Raw genomic sequence first — 20,525 nt, forward strand, 5'->3', positions numbered from 1 at the left:
CACTCTTGCCTGCATCTAGCTGAGTTTCTATTGGACAAATTCAGGAATGTTTTATTCAGTTTACGTCCGTTTACGAAATGTTTTTCAACAGAATCGGCGGAAAGAATTCAGCCCTGATCATGCGTAAACAGAGTACACTCTCATAACAGCCACGTTGTATTCCTTCTCTTTCCTTCGTTTGTGGACTTCAAACAGCTGTATGTGACCAGGCGAAACCATAAACGCTACACACAGCCGACGTCGTTGTCACCGTATTAGCTAAAGTAACATCATAGTCAGCATAGCTAATACAACAAATGCCTTAGTAAACCCGCTACAATTATGCAGTTACGTTACAGTGTACAGTCATTAAGCAGTTACACTGGCGGGCCCCGTGGCAATAAATGAGTGAAAACCAAAAGCTTACCTTGACTTGGAAGAGTTCCAGTGTTGTGTTGGAAAGTCATAGCCAGCTAGCTAACATAGTGTCCCTCTGTTTGAGCAGGGTCTTTCAGTAGGCTAAACTATCTAGCTGCATTTGCTAGCTAAGTAAGTGAAACTGAACGCCTAAATAAATTACGAAATCTCTTGCTTCTCCATCATTTTGGAAGAAATTAATTTGTTCAAAACTGTTCAACTACTGTCTTTCTCTCCGTTTCAGTCAACTACTCACCTCATTGTATACACTGCAGTGCTAGCTAGCTGTATCTTATGCTTTCAGTACTATATTAATTCTCAGCGTCTTTGATTGGGTGGACAACATGTCAGTTCATGCTGCAAAAGCTTTGATAAGCTGGAGGACATCCTCTGGAAGTTGTCATAATTACAGTGTAAGTCTATGGAAAGGGGTGAGAACCATGAGTCTCCTAGGTTGTGTATTGAACTCAGTGTACCCAGACGGAAGCTAGCTGTCCTCCGGCTACACCATGGTGCTACCCTACAGAGTGCTGTTGAGGCTAATGTCAAATCAAAGTTTATTTGTTACATGCGCCGAATACAACAGGTTTAGACCTTACAGTGAAATGCTTACTTACAGGCTTTAACCAATCGTGCAAAAAAGGTATTAGGTGAACAATAGGTAAGTAAAGAAATAAAAACAACAGTGAAAAACAGTAGCGAGGCTATATACAGTAGTGAGGCTCTAAAAGTAGCGAGGCTACATACAGACACCGGTTAGTCAGGCTGATTGAGGTAGTATGTTCGTGTAGATATGGTTCAAGTGACTATGCATACAGTGCCTTGCGAAAGTATTCGGCCCCCTTGAACTTTGCGACCTTTTGCCACATTTCAGGCTTCAAACATAAAGATATAAAACTGTATTTTTTTGTGAAGAATCAACAACAAGTGGGACACAATCATGAAGTGGAACGACATTTATTGCCTTGAAATAGTCCGGGTAGCCATTTGATTACCTGTTCAGGAGTCTTATGGCTTAGGGGTGAAAACTGTTAGGAAGCCTTTTTGTCCTAGACTTGACACTCCGGTACAGCTTGCCATGCGGTAGTAGAAAGAACAGTCACTGACTGGGGTGGCTGGGGTCTTTGACAGTTTTTAGGGCCTTCCTCTGACACTGCCTGGTGTAGAGGTCCTGGATGGCTTGCAGCTTAGCCCCAGTGATGTACTGGGCCGTACGCACTACCCTCTGTAGTGCCTTGCGGTCGGAGGCCGAGCAATTGCCGTACCAGGCAGTGATGCAACCAGTCAGGATGTTCTCAATGTTGCAACTGTAGAATCTTTTGAGGATCTCAGGACCCATGCCAAATCTTTTTAGTTTCCTGAGGGGGAATAGGCTTTGTCGTGCCCTCTTCACAACTCTCTTGGTGTGTTTGGACCATTCTAGTTTGTTGGTGATGTGGACACCAATGAACTTGAAAGCTCTCAACCTGCTCCATTACAGCCCCGTCGATGAGAATGGGGGCGTACTCGGTCCTCTTTTTCCTGTAGTCCACAATCATCTCCTTAGTCTTGGTTACGTTGAGGGATAGGTTGTTATTCTGGCACCACCCGGCCTGGTCTCTGACCTCCCTATAGGCTGTCTCGTCGTTGTCGGTGATCAGGCTGTTGTGTCATCTACAAACTTAATGATGGTGTTGGAGTTGTGCCTGTCCATGCAATCGTGGGTGAAAAGGGAGTACAGGAGGGGACTGAGCATGCACCCATGGGGTGCTCCAGTGTTGAGGATCAGCGTGGCAGATGTGTTGCTACCTACCCTCACCACTTGGGGGCAGCCCGTCAGGAGGTCCAGGATCCAGTTACAGAGGGAGGTGTTTAGTCCCAGGACCCTTAGCTTAGTGATGAGCTTTGAGGGTACTATGGTGTTGAACTCTGAGCTGTAGTCAATGAATAGCATTCTCACATAAGTGTTCCTTTTGTCCAGGTGAGAAAGGGCAGTGTGGAGTGCAATAGAGATTGCATCATCTGTGGATCTGTTTGGGCGGTATGCAAATTGGAGTGGGTCTAGGATAATTTGTGATCGTACCTCGTCTAATTTATTGTCCAATGATGGCACGTTGGCGAGTAATATTGACGGTAACGGCAGCTTTCCCACTCACCTTCTGCGGGTCCTCACAAGTCATCCCGCTCTGTGTCCCCTGTACCTGCATTTCTTCCTCTTGCAAATAACGGGGATGTTGGCCCTGTCGGGTGTTTGCAGAATGCCCTGTGCATCTTGCTTGTTGAAGAAAAAATCTTTGTCTAATCCGAGGTGAGTGATCGCTGTCCTGATATCCAGAATGTCTTTTTTTGCCGTAAGATATGGTTGCAGAAATATTATGTACAAAATAAGTTACAAATAACGCGAAAACCCCCCACATAATAGCACTTGGTTGGGCGCCTGTAAAACTGCTGCCATTTCTGCTGCCATTTCTTCCGGTTTTAATCAGTTATTTGGTGATGTGATTATATTTAATATAGTTTTATCTAAAAATGATAACTTTTTTAGATGTTTTACAATTTACATTTTTATGAAATTCACTGAGGAGGATGGTCAACCCCTTCCTCCTCTGAGGAGCCTACACTGTTGCCCTCTGAATGTCAGTGCAGCTGAGGCCTCTCTTTCTTAGTGTGTGGGGAGAAATGCTTAAAAAAAACGTATTTCACAGACAGATGATGGCAAACACTACCTCTACACCTTATGAATTTCCTCTGTAAAATGTAATTTGGGACATTTTTATAGCACATTAGCATTTTAAGAATCCGTTATCCATCTTCTTTGGATTAATGAGGAACAGTTCCGCGGGAAATAGCCTCATAATCTTCCCCCACCATTTGCTGTATATGGTGGCTTTCAGGCTATCGCAAAGAGTCCAGACATCGACATTTGAATTGTAATTAGAAATTGTGTGGTGAAAGTTACACTGTACTTGTCTTTAATGTACACTCCACCAACAGGCACTACAGAGAGGCATACATCTTACACGGGATCAAACAGCAAGAGGAGTCGGTTGAATAGGACAAAGAAATGAAGTAGTTTACAAAACATTGCACCCTCATAGGCAAGCAGGGGATTAGTGTTAACTGCATAATCACTAAACAACAGCAGTTAGAGGAGATTAACCAAAGGACTATGGGAATATAACACAAGAAAATATACTGGCATTCAAATAAAACAATATAATTACTTGTAGAATGATTAACTTAACTATGTTAATTGCCATATTGAATGACACTGTGCTTTGTGCCATTCTCCTTTTTTGTCATACATTCACTTGAGTATGTGGATTTATGACTTTTATACTTGTTTGAATGGCTGGTGTAATTTGTACTCTAATTCAATAGGTCCTTACTGTAGGGTATTTTCCCAAATCTGCCTCATGTTAACTTTAGTAACATGATTTTGGAATTGGAACTGACTGACTTGGTGCACACAGGACCAAGCAGTTGACTCTTGTACGTATTGGGTGATTTCACACAACTCAGTTGAAGTGTAGTACACTTCACCAATGTCGAATATATAAATGTTTGATCCTTGCGTTCAAGACCTATGACAATTCATGAGTCATCTTATCTGTAGTTCCATCATTGTCCTCAGGATGGCAGTCTTGATGTATCAAACTTCAGGCTATAGTGGTCGATTAGACTCCATAAAGAAGACTGAGAAGAAAGTGCAATCACAGTTTTAGTGATACAGATGATTTAATCCATTTCAATGAGCTCTGGTTCAGGTGAATGCCAGGCCTTTATAGGGTAAAATAGAGCATGGTGATTAAGTTACCACTGAGAGAATGACTTATCTCATTACTCCATCCATTTAAACAGGCAGCTCCCACTGAGTTCTAATTAGAATGTTCCAGCATCATTTAAATCCCCCTGCCTTCTCTAATCTACTATAGGACAACACATTAACGCAGACCTCACTGATGATTCCAGATTTGGTTGAGAGGGATAACAGAGACACTAAAAACATTCACTTGTGTTTTTGGAAGTAATCTTTAAACTTGCAAAACAGAAGGAACTATGACAAGAATCCGGTTTGTGCCAAAATTCCACAAATAGGTTCCCAGCATTTTGAAAGCATGGCTCATTAGTAATGTTGGCACTGGATTGTTCTTGACTTTTTTTGGCAGGGACAGCCCTGGGTAGATGCTTTGTGCCACGGTACAGTTTTGAAGAGCAGGTGTGAAACCAAGCTTATTATGCCAGGACTGAAGCAGGTACTCGTTCTATTTGGATGGCGTTTCCTGTCCAGAGAGCGAGCTAAGAACCATGCTGAAGTGTAATACACTACTTACCGGTAAATATGAAACATAGGTAAAAACCAGCTGGAGAGAGACGAGACCAGTAGAATCTACAGTATATTGATCCTGCCAATGTTATCTGTCTTTCAAAATACCCTGGCATGTGTCCATCATTATGTTCAAGGTGTATTTTAGCCAGTTATTGCCTGTTTCTCCATATCTGTTGTGTATGGTGATTACCATAAAAATGTAAATGACAGTTCATTCTCACACTTTTTAGGATGCTTTATGAGGTTTCATTTAAGCCCAAATTAAGAGTTCTGAGGAGTGATATAAAAGGTTAGGTCACTCTTTTTGCTAAGATGGTCATGCACAGCCCAATCTCCCTCGCTTTTGGGTAATGCTATAACAAAAGAAAAATATTGAGTCCATCAGTGCCTGTTCTTTAGCCTGAAGTGGACAATGACTTTCAGCTTATTGAGGACAAGGTTGCTTCTCTAAAGATGGATTCCTGAATCATTTAATGTCCTTGTAAATCACTCAATACACGAAAATATCATGATGTAATGAAACTAAACAAATATCAGCTGGTTTAGCACCGCCTTTAAGGATGTTAAGTGATCACTTATGTTATGAATGATAAAATTGAAATATATGTAATATGTAGGCATACTGTAAATTAAGAAGTGCCCACATTGTGGCATTATGGGTATTAATATGATTAGGAAAACTGTTATCAGCTCACTCTGACGGAATTGAAACGACTAGCTATCATTATAATTCGCAGCACAAAGCCACCTCAGGCTAAGCATCTAACCTGACGATTAACTTGCCCAGCAGGTAACTGTTGTAAGAGGTGCTCAACGTGGCCATTGGAAATCAATTAATTATGTGTGTAGGGAATTTAATTAAGAAGGTGTTTATAGGTTGGCACAGACCCAATGGCCATCATCCTCTTCTTTATATATATTTTAAAATGTAATGAAGGTTTGGTACTGAGTCTCGGGCTAGTTTTAAAGGTGAACTGCACATATTAGCAAAATAATTACCTGGCTAAACAGTTCTTAAGTGAACACAGAGGTCACTCTGTGTTCACAGAGTTATGGAGGTTATTGAGATCAAATTATAATTTAAAACACCTATATATTCAACCTCCCCCACAGAAAAATGTGTTCATTGCCAAGCTTCTGCAATGAACGATCCAATGAAACACTGTAGGCTTATTATTCTTGCAAAATGATTTTAATGAGTGAAAAATATAATTAGGCTAGTCCCTTCTCAATTTAGTGTCCCTACTTTGGCTTGATCATTATGAAGTCATCACTGTATCTACATCACCACAGTATAATAAATGTGTAACTGTGTAATAAATTCAACAACAGTTGTATTAATCTCTGCTCTCAGGCATACATAGCATGTAAGGTCAGGGCAGAATAACAGGTGGTTTAGTGATACGAAGCATCTTAACACTGCACCTCATTGTGTCTGCTAGATGACAGAGATGAAACAAATGTTCATAAATGACTCTTGGCAGATTGTTAGCATTCATGGCAGAAATGCTCAACAAATTCTTCAGCGGTAATTAATGTCTGCTGGCATTTGAATCTTCATTTTCCACTAATGATATGCATGGTATTAATTAAGTGATTAGCATAACAACCATTGGACAATGTCCTGGGGGAAGAGCAGGGGGGCTGCTTTTTCTCTCTGTGAGCCATGTGCTCATTAATGAATCCTTTCACCTAACTCCAATAACCTTAACAAACTTTCCTCCACAAACATTTTGTCATTAATATTGGCTAATTCATTAATATTCTCTTTCCATGAATCTGGAAGCAAATGTGATGTTCCTCACTCATCCACCTTGAAGCAACACTCAAGCACATAATTGCAAAACAACCCAGTTTGGCCTCAAATTACTGATGTTATTGATTAAAAATGCATTTGAATGAAAGCAAAGTTTTTCAAGCATCAATGAAGATGGAATTTTGGTTATCATTAGTGTATGTGTGCAGGGTCAAAATTAAGAGGATGATTCAATCCATGTATGTTCAAGGCAAGGGTAAATTACTCCATGCCTTTTCATATTTAACAAATGTTCAAATATAGATATCAACAGCAGGAGCTAGAATTAGGCAGAGTTGCAGTGGGGGAAGGGGAGTGTAAATCCATATTTACTATGTAGACTAATATGCCACAAGGATCAACATTCTGAGAGGACCAGGGCTATAGAATAGTATGACTCCTCTACAGGGAACTGAGAAAGAGAAAATCGGCATTTGCTCCCCTCTGCTGTGCACAACAGGACTGTCCCAGAGCTCCACTGAGGAGGCATGGCACCCCAGTAACCACCACAGCCCACGGCTCTGCTTTTTCTCGCTGCTCTGAGAGGGAGGGAGGGAACCCCCTGATACTGGGAGGCAATTAGCTTGAAGTTTGTGCAGCAGAGCCTTTGCATGCACTTGACTTTGAAACAGTGACGAAAACTTTCTCCCTGATCCCGCTGTGTAGTGTCTGTGAGTAAGATGCAAGACAAGAAAGTCACTATGACCATGGCTTTGATAGCCTGAGGTCAGAGCTTACTCTAGTGGCTATGATGTGAAATGTCCTGAAACGTACTGTCAATATGAAGGCCAAACCTACCATCAAACTTGATATAACATAACAGTATGGTGGTGTTAAACGCTCCCTGACTTTGAGCTCTTTGTCAGTCTCTGCTCCAAGGACACAGAGGAGAATCACTCCATTCTCCTAGCTATTGCCACATTTGCAAGACAGCGGTCTGCCTTCTCTGCGCCACAGAGTGGCCAGGGGAGTTACACATCATTGAAGGGAGCAGCAGGACTAGGATTGCCTTGAGGTGGTGGGCAGATCTCTCGTGAGCCAATTTAGAGTGACCTTGAGTTGTCCCCTGCGTTTGGAAGTCCTGATAAGTGTCCCCTCTGGGGGCTTTGTCACACCCCTGTGCGTGTGGTCCTGCAGCCATGAGAAGGAAGTGAACCCGAACAACTCTGACCGTCAGGGATTACAACACTGAGACGCAGAGCCAGGGACACAGATAAGAACAGATAAGAACAGATTTGACGCTTTTCCCTGAAAATGTTCAGTACTTTGTTGAGGGAAAATGGATTGTATAACACATACTGCCTAGCACACAGTTACAGTAGGAATTCGTTTTATTTTGATGAAAGGTCAAACATTTGATCAACTTAGGATCAGAAGTGTACTGTGTGTTTACATTCATTAGCAACTACTAAGGTGATTAGAGAGACTCCAAGAAGTGGTGGATGAAAAACCCTCAGAATTATCTTTGAGCAATCCATAGAATGGAACTCTCCTGTCTAGGTCAATTTGATTGATTTTTGAAAAGGCGTTTCACAGTATAGACCGAGAGATGCTTTGGAAACTTATGGCACACTATGGAATCCCACCCAAATCCAGGATATCATTAACCTGTAACCTATCACGAGGGAAGTCCATTAGAAAGTAGGGCTGCCTGCTCTGTTCCATCCTCTTTCACTTTTGTGTCGACTGGATCTTGAAACAAACAACCAACAATAACCAAACCCATATTCAGAGGAGCCTGGCCGAGCAGCTAGAGGATCTCTGCTGATGATTTGGCACTATTAGTACGCACTCACCAGCGACTCCCATACTGTAGAAACAATGCAGCTATGCTTGGACTTCAGATCAACCCCCCAAAAATGAAAGTCGTGAGGATCAACAATAAAGACAACGCACCAATAACCATGGAAACAACCACCTAGAGGAGGTACTGTAGTCAGATTCTCCTACCTAGGTAGTGTGATAACTGTGGATGGAGAAAGATGTGAAATAAATAATTGGTAAAGCAAGAATAGCATTCGACACCACATTTTAATTTTAATTTTTTTAATTTCACCTTTATTTAACTAGGCAAGTCAGTTAAGAACAAATTATAATTTACAATGACGACCTACCGAAAGGCAAAAGGCCTTCTGCGGAGACAGTGGCTGGGATTAAAAAAGTATAGTAAAAAAATATATAAATATAGGACAAAACACACAGCATGACAAGATAGACAACACAACATTACACAAAGAGAGACCGAAGACAACAACATAGCAATGCAGCAACACATGACAACACAGCATGGTAGAAACACAACATGACAACAACATGGTACCAACACAACATGGTAGCAGCACAAAATATGGTACAAACATTATTGGGCACAGACAACAGCACAAAGGGTAGGAAAGTAGAAACAACAATACATCACAAAAAGCAGCCAGTAAGAGTGCCCATGATTGAGTCTTTGAATGAAGAGATTGAGATAAAACTGTCCAGTTTGAGTGTTTGTTGCAGCTCGTTCCAGTCGCTAGCTGCAGTGAACTGAAAAGAGGAGTGACTCAGTGATGTGTGTGCTTTTGGGGACCTTTAACAGAATGTGACTGGCAGAACGAGTGTTGTATGTGGAGGATGAGGGCTGCAGTAGATATCTCAGATAGGGGGAGTGAGGCCTAAGAGGGTTTTATAAATAAACATCAACCAGTGGGTCTTGCGACGGGTATACAGAGATGACCAGATTACAGAGGTATATAGAGTGCAGTGATGTGTCCTATAAGGAGCATTGGTGGCAAATCTGATGGCCGAATGGTAAAGAACATCTAGCCACTCGTGAGCACCCTTACCTACCGATCTATAAATGATGTCTCCCTAATCTAGCATGGGTAGGATGGTCATCTAAATCATTGTTATTTTGCCAGTTGGGGTGAAAGAGTAGTGATTATGATTGAGGAAACCAAGTCTACATTTAGCTTTAGCCTGCAGCTTTGATATGTGCTGAGAGAAGGACAGTGTACCGTCTAGCCATACTCCCAAGTACTTGTATGAGGTGACTACCTCAAGCTCTAAACCCTCAAATGTAGTAATCACACAAATCAAATCAAATCAAATCAAATGTATTTATATAGCCCTTCGTACATCAGCTGATATCTCAAAGTGCTGTACAGAAACCCAGCCTAAAACCCCAAACAGCAAGCAATGCAGGTGTAGAAGCACACCTGTGGGGAGAGGGGCATTCTTCTTACCAAACCACATGATCTTTGTTTTGGAGGTGTTCAGAACAGGGTTAAGGTTAGAGAAAGCTTGTTGGACACTAAGATGGCTTTGTTGTAGAGCATTTAACACAAAATCCTGGGAGGGGCCAGCTGAGTATAAGACTGTATCATCTGCATATAAATGGATGAGAAAGCTTCCTACTGCCTGAGCTATGTTGTTGATGTAAATTGAGAATAGTGTGGGGCCTAGGATTGAGCCTTGGGGTACTCCCTTGGTGACAGGCAGTGGCTGAGACAGAATATTTTCTGACTTTATACACTGCACTCTTTGAGAAAGGTAGTTAGCAAACCGTGCCAAAGACCCCTCAGAGACACCAATACTCCTTAGCCGGCCCACAATAATGGAATGGTTTACCGTATCAAAAGCTTTGGCCAAGTCAATAAAAATAGCAGCACATATCTTGTGGGATTGTCAATAATCTGAGAAAGATTTAGGGAGTCCCATTGCTTTAGGACTTGGTCAGGTGGTTTGAGCATGTCCCAGTTTAGGTCACCTAGCAGGAGAAATTCAGACTTAGTGTAAGAGGCCAGGAGAGAGCTTAGGGCATACAGGCTGGTGCTGATGGAGGACAATAGCACCCAGCAACAGTCAACAAAGAGCTATTTGAAAGTTTCATACTTAAAACCAGCAAATCAAATTGTTTGGGGACAGACTTGGTGGAGACAACCGAGCACTGAAGGTGATCCTTGGTAAAGATTGCCACTCCCCCACCTATGGAAGATCTCTCTTGCTGAAAAACATTGTGACCAGAAAGGTTAACATCAGTATTCAAACACTCTTCCTTAACCATGTCTCAGTAATGACCAACACATCTGGATTGGAGCTGTGAACCCACACTTTCAATTGATGTTAAAGTGTTAATGTGGAGAAAAGACAGGCTTTTACAAGAGCAGAAATCAGTGAAGTAGATATCAGAGCACAAGTCAGAATTGGGTCTAGCAACAATAGATGGGCCAGGATATACATGCACATTTCCAGGTATTATCATCAGTAATACGATCAGGGCACGGCATAGGACAGGGAGAGCTCTGCAGTGCTGATTTATGACATCTGGATGTGCATCAGATGGCAACAAGATCATATTGTACAGCAATTTCATCAGGTAACAGGAATACAAAGCCGGCGAGAGGTGGTTAGAATGGGATGTGAGGCCAAAAGTCTGTGTACTCATTAGAGAGTCAGAGTCCCGAGTGTGGGAACAAACATAGTCTGTCCCACGGTTGGGTAAAGAAAGTTTGTGGTCAACAAAGCATGCAGGGGTTATGAGGCAAATAGCAAAATGCACAAGAAAAAAACTAAATATATAATGACTTGGAGCTAGCTATTGTAAGTTCAGAGTCACTCGCCCCAACAGTGCCTGTGTGCTGGAGGCGAGCGAAAGCTCAGGAGAGGGGGGTGTGGAGACAACCAGGGCACAACTCTCTTTCCATCCAACCAAACCAAACAACCATCCAATGTTTTGATTGGGGTGGGGGAGACAAACCAGGGCAGACAGTGAACAAATTGCCAGGTGGAATCCAAGGAGCAGTGCAGCAGGCAACAGGGTACAGTAGGTGTTACACCCACTTGGGAGAAGCCTTTATTTCTGGAGGCAGATTTCTTGTAGAAGATGCCAGTGGATGGCCCTGAACAGCAGGAGGGGGCTTCAAGGCCTCTGGATTTGGGTAGGGTAACCTGCCATTTGTTGGGCTCAAAGGCTTCGGCACATCTCACTTCACACGTCAGTGCTAATTTAAGTTGTATCTGTTTGTCCTAGCTAGCTTGGTAGCCTTAGCCTTCAGTCCTTATAAAAATATATCATTGTAATGTATTTTTCTTCTTGGCTTTTGAAAGTAAAACAATTGCTTCAGACTAAGCATTAGTCACTCAGTTCCAAGTTGGATGGTGATTTGTTTGTTTGTTTCCCAGAGGATTTTATGTATAGCTTGGGAATACTAATCCTTGGGTGTAGGAAGCATTCTAGGTAATTCTGTCCAAAATCAGGTTGTAGGTTTGGAGTTTTGATTTGGAGTGAAGGTTATATTGTTTAGGGTAGCATCTTGTATATTTCCCTGCCAAAGAAAATCCAAGTTTGCCTAACTCTAAATCTATCTATTTTTTTAAAAACATGCTAAAAAAATGTGGGAGGTCATCTGCTCATGACCTCTCTCTCTCTCTCTCTATCGCTCTCTCTCTTGAATCTAAATAAGATCTGGAAAACCAAAAACATCTCACTATTAACAAAATGGAAAATCTTCAACTCAAATGTGAAATCCATTCTTCTGTACTGATCTGAAACATGAAGAACCACCACTAACATACGGAACAAATGACAACAACCACTGTCTCAGACACCTTCTGGTAGTCCAATGGCCAGATACCATCAGCAACATCAAGCTGTGGGAAACAACTAAACAATAACCACTAGAAGAACAACTCAAGAGGAGAGTGAAGTTGGACAGGTCACACACTCTGAAGAAACAATAATTACATCACAAAACAGGCCCTAACATGGAACCCACAAGGCAAGCGCATAAGAGGAAGACCTAGAATGGCCCGGAGACAAAGCACAGAGCAGGAGATGAAGGCTGAGGGTCTGACATGGCAACGCCTGGAGTGAAAGGCAAAAGACAGAAAGGTATGGAGGCGATTCATCGATGGCCTATGTTCTGTAAGGAACACAAAGGCCTAAGTACGGAGATCATAAAAAACACACAAAGCCAATCACAACTCTCTCTCCCATCCAACCAAACCAAACAACCATCCAATGTTTTGATCCAACGTCAAAGCAGAAAGACTTCTCACCCACATGAACTCCTCATAAACTTCTTTAGGGTGCCCCGGTCAAACGAGTCTCTAATTGCACTTTGCATGTTCGTTAACCTGCGCTGGCCCACAATCCACAGGGGGTTCATTATCCGGGAGGATGGCCCTCCACGGTACGTCTCTGACCCAGTCCTTGACCTGGCCCACGTCGACGTTGCATCTCACTCTCATTAGTAACAGCTAGGCGAGTGAGGCACCCGAGCCACGAGCCCAGTGCTACAATACAATCCACTGTTATTGATCAGCCTTGGTATTATGCTGTGGTCGCCCCGAGGCAGTGTGCAATTAAAAAGCAAAAGCTGTGAAACCATACACACTTAGCGTGACATAATGAATGCATGCTAATTATTTAATTTGAGAGTAGGAAAGAAACTCTGTGCCCTCTCAGACAGTGGTGTTGAGGAGAGAGTGAAAACAAACAAAGTACAGATGTAGGATCTTAATTTGATCACTCTTTTGTTGCTGAGAATCTTCCTGTGCTGCAGAAAATACAGATGAGCTTTGTGATATACATTTTTTAAAATTAGTTACAATTCATATACTGAAATCAGTTAATTGGAATAAATTTAACATGACTGGGCAGGGGCACAGTCATGGGTGGGCCTGGGAGGGCATAGGCCCACCCACTTGGGAGCCAGGCCTACCCACTGGGGAGCCAGGCACAGCCAATCATAATTCGTTTTTCTCCACTAAGGGGCTTTATTACAGATTGAAATACTCCTCAGTTTCATCAGCTGTCCAGGTGGCTGGTCTCCAACGATTCCGCAGGGAAACAGGCCGGATGTGGAGGTCAGGGGCTGGTGTGCTTACACGTGGTCTGTGGTTGTGAGGCCGGTTGGACGTACTGCCAAATTCTCTAAAATTATGTTGGAGGTGGCTTATGGTAGAGAAATGAACATTCAATTATCTGGCAACACCTCTGTTGGACATTCCTGCAGTCAGCATGCCAAATGCCACTTCCTTAAAACTTGAGACATCTGTGACATTGTGTTGTGTGAAACAACTGCACATTTTAGAGTGTCCTTTTATTATCCCCAGCACAAGGTGCACCTGTGTAATGATCATGCTGTTTAATCAGCTTCTTGATATGTCACACCTGTCAGGTGGATGGATTATCTTGGCAGATGAGAAATACTCACTAACAGGGATGTAAACAATATTGTGCACATTTCTGGCATCTTTTATTTCAGTTCATGAAACAGGAGACTAACACTTTACATGTTACCTTTATATTTTTATTCAGTATATATTAACAGTATTGCACTTTTCATGTAGCTTACTTTTGTCCAGCTCACCACTGATCAAGCAACATTAAGGACTAAACAGTCAAATCCTGGCGCTGCAGGATTATTTTTCTACAACGATACTGGTCAAATGAAGATCCTATATACGTATGTAATCATCATAGCATAGCAAATATTTCCAGTGTAAATGATAACCATGTTATGATAAGATCAGACAGACATTCTCAAACCAAAGATGAGATGAGATTCATTTCGTCTTGAAAAAGGTTCAGGCAGTCATTTTCTCAAAGTCACCAAATGTTACTATGGCGACACTTTACCTGCAGTGGTAAAGCGTCCTCGCATCTTGTCCTCAAAGCAGCAAAACCTTTCACTGTAAGGACCGACGCTGGAGTAGAGAAACAAGTACTGGGAGTCAACATTTAATAAGGAACAGACACGGAACAGCGTCAGCACACGGGTAACACAATGACATACGACAATTAATGCTGAGGCGGGGAACAGAGACGGGGAACAGTTAGATATAGGGAAGGTAATGACAGAGGTGATTGAGTCCAGGTGAGTCCAATAATTGCTGATGCGCATGACGGGGGAAAGCAGGTGTGCGCAATGATGGTGGCAGGAGCAACGGAAACATGCGGTCTCTCCTTCACTGCAGCCGAAGTGAGTAAGACATTTAAACGTGTTAACCCTCGCAAGGCTGCAGGCCCAGACGGCATCCCCAGCCGCGCCCTCAGAGCATGCGCAGACCAGCTGGCCGGTGTGTTTACGGACATATTCAATCAATCCCTATACCAGTCTGCTGTTCCCACATGCTTCAAGAGGGCCACCATTGTTCCTGTTCCCAAGAAAGCTAAGGTAACTGAGCTAAACGACTACCGCCCGTAGCACTCACATCCGTCATCATGAAGTGCTTTGAGAGACTAGTCAAGGACCATATCACCTCCACCCTACCTGACACCCTTGACCCACTCCAATTTGCTTACCGCCCAAATAGGTCCACAGACGATGCAATCTCAACCACACTGCACACTGCCCTAACCCATCTGGACAAGAGGAATACCTATGTGAGAATGCTGTTCATCGACTACAGCTCGGCATTCAACACCATAGTACCCTCCAAGCTCGTCATCAAGCTCGAGACCCTGGGTCTCGACCCCGCCCTGTGCAACTGGGTACTGGACTTCCTGACGGGCCGCCCCCAGGTGGTGAGGGTAGGCAACAACATCTCCTCCCCGCTGATCCTCAACACTGGGGCCCCACAAGGGTGCGTTCTGAGCCCTCTCCTGTACTCCCTGTTCACCCACGACTGTGTGGCCATGCACGCCTCCAACTCAATCATCAAGTTTGCGGACGACACAACAGTGGTAGGCTTGATTACCAACAACGACGAGACGGCCTACAGGGAGGAGGTGAGGGCCCTCGGAGTGTGGTGTCAGGAAAATAACCTCACACTCAACGTCAACAAAACTAAGGAGATGATTGTGGACTTCAGGAAACAGCAGAGGGAACACCCCCATCCACATCGATGGAACAGTAGTGGAGAGGGTAGCAAGTTTTAAGTTCCTCGGCATACACATCACAGACAAACTGAATTGGTCCACTCACACAGACAGCATCGTGAGGAAGGCGCAGCAGCGCCTCTTCAACCTCAGGAGGCTGAAGAAATTCGGCTTGTCACCAAAAGCACTCACAAACTTCTACAGATGCACAATCGAGAGCATCCTGGCGGGCTGTATCACCGCCTGGTATGGCAACTGCACCGCCCTCAACCGTAAGGCTCTCCAGAGGGTAGTGAGGTCTGCACAACGCATCACCGGGGGCAAACTACCTGCCCTCCAGGACACCTACACCACCCGATGCTACAGGAAGGCCATAAAGATCATCAAGGACATCAACCACCCGAGCCACTGCCTGTTCACCCCGCTGTCATCCAGAAGGCGAGGTCAGTACAGGTGCATCAAAGCTGGGACCGAGAGACTGAAAAACAGCTTCTATCTCAAGGCCATCAGACTGTTAAACAGCCACCACTAACATTGAGTGGCTACTGCCAACACACTGTCAATGACACTGACTCTACTCCAGCCACTTTAATCATGGGAATTGATGGGAAATGATGTAAATATATCACTAGCCACTTTAAACAATGCTACCTTATATAATGTTACTTACCCTACATTGTTCATCTCATATGCATACGTTGATACTGTACTCTATATCATCAACTGCATCCTTATGTAATACATGTATCACTAGCCACTTTAACTATGCCACTTGGTTTACATACTTATCTCATATGTATATACTGTACTCGATATCATCTACTGTATCTTGCCTATGCTGCTCTGTACCATCACTCATTCATATATCCTTATGTACATATTCTTTATCCCCTTACACTGTGTATAAGACAGTAGTTTTTTTTGGAATTGTTAGTTAGATTACTTGCTCGTTATTACTGCATTGTCGGAACTAGAAGCACAAGCATTTCACTACACTCGCATTAACATCTGCTAACCATGTGTATGTGACAAATAAAATTTGATTTGATTTTGATTTGAGGAGTGCGTAATGTTGGGGAGCCTGGCGCCGTCGAGCGGGAGCAGGCGTGACAGCACCCCCCACTAGGGACGCCACCCATTGTCCCACCTGGGCAGGCCGGCCGAGGCACGGGCGCTAGACAAGCCGGCTGGGCGTGAAATCCCAACAAACTGGGAGAGGCGTGAGACACTGGCGAGCCGGCTGGGCATACAATCCTGACGATACGGCTGAGGCCTAGCATGGTATGGGCGCCTTCCGAGCCAACCGGGGCAAGAAACCTCTCGAGCCAGCTAGGGCATGACAGCCCGACTAGCTGGCTTAGGTACCCCCTGTTCCATCGGTGGCGGCCCCCTGGACCCAACGTCACCACCAATTGGAAAGCCAGCACTCCCCGATGCTTTGTTTGTTGGCTTCAGCATTCTGTGAGGACCGAACCTGGAGAAGAGAAGCAGGTACTGGGAGTCAACGTTTAATAAGGAAAAGACACAGAACAGCATCAGCACACGGGTAGCACAACAGCATAGACAATTAATGCTGAAGCGGGGAACAGAGTGGGGGAACAGTTAGATATAGGCGAGGTAATGACAAAGGTGATTAAGTCCAGGTGAGTCCAATAATCGCTGATGCGCGTGACGGGGGTAGGCAGGTGTGCGTAATGATGGTGGCAGGAGTGCGTAATGTTGGGGAGCTGAACAGCGGGAGCAGGCGTGACATTCACAGTGTTCATGACTGTTCTCACCTTTACCCATAGTAGCTGACTTTGTTCCTTAGACAGAAAGAGAGCCTCAAAACCTCCTAAATGTCATTCCATTGTATGACCAAGTACAGTAATTATACAATCATTATGGTCAACCATACTGTCTATCAAAGAGGTTCTGAATGGCAAAGGCACTGAAGAATTGTGAATATTCAGAGGTGACGGAATGACATGATGACATCTATGCCAAAGAGGAGACCTTTCTCAACCTGCAAATGTCTTGTTTGACACTTCTATTTTCTAGAAAGTTCACAGAATTGACAATGGTGATTCGTGTTTATTTTCTACCAGCCAATTAGATTGGGAGAGAATTAGATGACCAGGTGCTGTTGGGAATAGTCCAACGCACAAAACACACTGCATTAACAAGTACGTCCGTTTAAGAGAGTACGGAAAGTCTTCCAGCTGTAAAATGAAAAACAGAGAGAATGGAAGCATGAGCAAGTTATGAGAGGCCTTCCCCGGATACCAAGCTAACTAGTACTGTACCTCCTTGCATACATTCTTGCTAGAGGTTGCTGTTGGGAGGAGCTTTAGGAGGACAGGCTCATTGTACAGACTGGAATGGAATATATGGGATGGTATCAAACACATCAAACATATGGAAATCAATGTTTGACTCCGTTCCATTGATTCCATTACAGTCTTTACAATGAGCCTGCCCTCCAATAGCTCCTACCACCATTCTCCTCTGCTTCCTGCCTATCTATTTTTTTAACCTTTATTTAACTAGGCAAGTCAGTTAAGAAAACTTCTTATTTACAATGAGCTTCCGGATGGCGCTGGGCCAATTGGATGGTATATGCCAGGATCAGTTCATGGAGATTGGCTACCTGAATGGCGGTCAGGATTCACAATCCTACCTAACCACCTACTTGTCTTTTCACATGTCTGCCCATCCATCCATCCGTATGTCATAGAATTTGTATTCTAACATGCTTCACCAAGGCTGTGTTTTGCTGATAAAGGAAGGTAGGAACCATGCAGATGACCAACCGCCACATGTTTTCTCACTTAAACTCTCTAGATTTCTCTGGCTTTTATCTACACCCCTCCCTCCCATTCTCCTTGTTCCCTCGCTCCCCTACGCCCTACCGAAAGAAAAATTACTTTCTAACCACTTCTAATGGAAAATGCAGCTGTTTGCAAGTTTTCTCTGTGAGAGAGCATGGAAATGGTTTCTGAGGCACGTTTCATCAGACAAGAGCACTGTACAAGAGGGTGGAGAGAGCGGGGGGGGGGGAGAGGAGAGGGTTGAAGGAATGTATACAAGGGCACAGACCTGCGGTTGGCCATGGGGTTGTGAGTCATTGACCAGAAACATGACTCTTCTCACATAGAATGGGGGAGTGTATCAACCCAAAATTTTGCTGGACACAAAATAATAGGATCATGTTCAAGAGGTGTGTACATGAAAATTTAAATCAGACAATATATAACAATATAACACTCATCAGGATTTGTGTCAAAGTTAACACAATAGGGGTCAAGTTGCTTGAAGAAAAAGTGAATTGAGTGAAATTAATTCGAGCTAAAAACCCTTTATTGTGGTAGAGTCAGCTGCTAGTCTGGGAATGCACGCTCCCCCCAAGCAGTACTGCCACAAAAACTGAGAGAACATTTCGTTTTTGTTCCACGTGGTGATTAACAATCGGTTTTCATGTTATTTATCCAAGGCCATACAAGTTCATAACAACACGACCACTGATCTGAAGAACTGTGAACTTGGTGGGTATGATCTGGTTATACGGCCTACACAGAAATGACCAGCTTCACCTTCTCTGGTTATAGATACAAAAACCATTTCATGCCATATATACAACATAGTTCCCCTCTCTTTCTTTTCTTATCTCAAAATATAAGTTTGAAACACTTTGTGGGTGTCAGAATGATCATTGCAACCGTGGCGAAGTGATTAAACTTGGACGTGCTTCTTTGATGATTGATGCAATATGGCCCACATATGTGTTCTTGCACTCTGGTAATTACAACACTTTGAAAGCCGTGGAATTCGCCTTTTGATGTGCGTCCGTCTGCGCCGACTTTGAAGAGTCCAACTAAAGGCCATCTGGGTTTGAAAAGAAAGACGTTTGTCAGGAAAAGAAAGGGAAAAAAGCCACCCAGTGACATTCATGTCTGAAAACGCAGTGCAACAAGTCGTTTGAACAGAGCCAAGAGTTCTCGGCTCTTGACTTTGGAGAGAGCTGTGACGTGTCCAGCATTTACATGACGTAGTGGACCATATGGTGGTTTTTAAGACTCATGGGTAGTTTGAGGCAGCTAGAGGGAGGTTTTCATATGGGTTATATGGAGCGTGGAGGTTTAAAGGGGTCAGCACATGGTTGGAACATGAGTAGTATGACCATGCCGAAATGGTAGGTCCGTTTCCCTCCCTATAACCATATAAATGCGTGATGTGGTTGTAGTACACAGAAGTCTGGATGAAGTAGGATACCTAGTCAGTTGTAGAACTGCATGCATTCAAATGAATTGTTTGTTCCGCATTTAACCCAACCCCTCTGATTCAGAGAGGTGCAGTGGGCTGCCTTAATCAACATCATCAGCACCCAGGGAACAGTGGGTTAACTACCTTGCTCAGGGGCAGAACAACAGATTTTTACCTTGTCAGCTTGGGGATTCGATCCAGCAATCTTTTGGTTACTGGCCCAACGCTCCTACCCACCAGGCTACAGTTGAGGGATGTCACATTAAGCCAAGAGTAGATGTCTTCCCACTTGATTTTAGTAGGGAGTAGGAAGGCCATTGATCAAACGTCTATTAGCAGTACTTTTCAGCCTTTATTGCACAAAGGAACAGCATGACCAAATGCTTTCAGAACTGAGTGGTGTTGTGGTGTCTGCTAGCTAACCGAGGGGGCATATCAAAGTCAATAGTGCTGGGCAATGGAGGGAGGTTGAAAAACAGTTTCATACACACGGGGTACATAACCTAGAATAATTTTAGGATATAACAGTAGGGGTGGAAAGGAACAAGCAATACAAGAAAAGGATCTCCTCAGGGAGATAATCAGACAATCCTGCCACCAAACTGTGCATGTTTTCTCCCCAGCTACCTGCTCCATTGTGGACATGATTAGTTTAACTCCAGCGAAGCAAGTTCCACCCACTACCATGGAAAGTAATGCTGTTTTTTCTGTAGGGAGTAATTTGTCCACCTGCACTTCTGAACACCAGGTTTGGTAACAATTACTAGCCCCAGGAGAGAAAACATTACAGAGCCATTACAATAATGATAGTAATTCAAGCCAGGATTGATGTAGGGCTCTGCAGGCTTTCTCTCTACCTCCGTCCCTCCACCTCTCTCTCTTTCTTTCTCTCTCCCTCTTGTCCGTTCACTTTCTCTCTCCCTCCCGTCCACTTTAATTCCTTTGTATGTGTTCACTTTAATGTCTCCCAATAC

This window comes from Oncorhynchus tshawytscha, linkage group LG33 (genome assembly GCF_018296145.1).
Source record: "Oncorhynchus tshawytscha isolate Ot180627B linkage group LG33, Otsh_v2.0, whole genome shotgun sequence".
Taxonomy (NCBI): domain Eukaryota; kingdom Metazoa; phylum Chordata; class Actinopteri; order Salmoniformes; family Salmonidae; genus Oncorhynchus; species Oncorhynchus tshawytscha.